At 45.5% G+C, this 1405-nt stretch overlaps 1 pseudogene; it reads right to left on the bottom strand.

Moving 5' to 3' along the window:
* Positions 1–77: 77 nt before the first annotated feature.
* Positions 78–1130, bottom strand: LOC149099403 (uncharacterized; annotated as a pseudogene).
* Positions 1131–1405: the final 275 nt, after the last annotated feature.

The following is a 1405-nucleotide window of genomic DNA, read 5'->3' on the forward strand; positions in this document are numbered from 1 at the left end:
ATTAGGTTATGACAGGAGCCATAATCGGGGACTGTCAAAACTTTATCTAAATCATCTTCACAGACACTTCGAAAACACTGAGAAGCGGCCGTCATTTTGTTAACAAGGGCACACTGCTACGCCTACCTTTTGATCACTTAAAGCTTCGTTTACCTTGAAGTCTCCCTTTAGGTAGAGTTTTCCATTCTTCAGAGTCCTCTGCCACCTTTCTAAAGTCGCAACAGTGACCAAGTGCGAATATTGCTGTAACAAATTAGCCAGATCCTCAAAAGCTGAAGCACCATCAGCTGCAACGTAATCCAGGCCTTGGAGGCTCTCTCTGACCATTGCGCTACACGCAGACAATATCCGAAGCATCGTTCTCTGGCTGAAAGGAATAAAGCCGACCTCTTGACAATACTGCTTGTATTGGGAGGTTATTCGTTCCGGTATAAGAGCTTGAATAACATTCGGCACTTCCAGCATGTTGCCGTTTGATAAGTGTAGACAGTTCTCGCCAAAAGGTAAGTCTTGGACAATATGTGGACTTGTAATGAATTGCAGAAAATGGTCAAGCTGCTTCTCGTCTACTTGAAGCCTCACTGAAGGTTGGTTTGGCATGGGTGTTCCTATACCGTGTTGAAGGCGGTGTAGGTTTGCCTCTGTATACCTGTACTGCGATAAATCAGGAATGTACTCTCGGATAGAAGCCAAACTTGCTGTACCAGTCAACGGATAGAATTTGCCACCGTGTGTCCCAGCTGCCGGCATTCTTGTACGTTTCTGCTGTTGCTTCAAGATGTATACGCTGGGATGGATGTAATATTCCCTCCACGCCAAGCTCGTCATTTACAGCCTTTGATGCCTGAAGAGCCGACCACAGGTATTCTACATTTTCTGGTGACACAGCCTTTAAGACTGCCACAAGAATATCCGCAGTGTGTTGAACGTATCTTCTGTTTGTTCTGTCAGCGCACTTACTCCACTCCAGTTGCGGCTGGTTAATTGTTTGACACCCCCTCTTCAAGGAAAGCATTAAGTAGTCTCAGTGGCTTACTGCCACCGCTAAGAACCACTTCTCCACCGAGAGAGGAGGCTGTGCTTGTCATTTCAGAGGAAGCCAAGACGTAGCTCTCACAATCGAAAGGCATTTCATATGGTCAGCTATATCCTCGGTACTACTTTCCTCTTTTTCCTATTGAAAAAGTACATATGCCGATTAAATACAGTGTGGGAATAGGAAGAATGATTTACAAAATGTCCATAAACATAAGCTAACGTAAAAGTACCGTACCAGTGGCAATTCTGCGGGTTCCGTGAGTAATTCCACTACCTCTGTGGGTGGTTCCACCAATGCCTGTGAGGGAAGATACTGTTGATTAACCAGGGGAGAGGCGCTTGACTCGGATGATTTTTCAGAACCCTC

This window comes from Orbicella faveolata, unplaced genomic scaffold (assembly GCF_042242905.1).
Source record: "Orbicella faveolata isolate gen_17 unplaced genomic scaffold, um_ofav_v1 contig_46, whole genome shotgun sequence".
Taxonomy (NCBI): Eukaryota; Metazoa; Cnidaria; class Anthozoa; order Scleractinia; family Merulinidae; genus Orbicella; species Orbicella faveolata.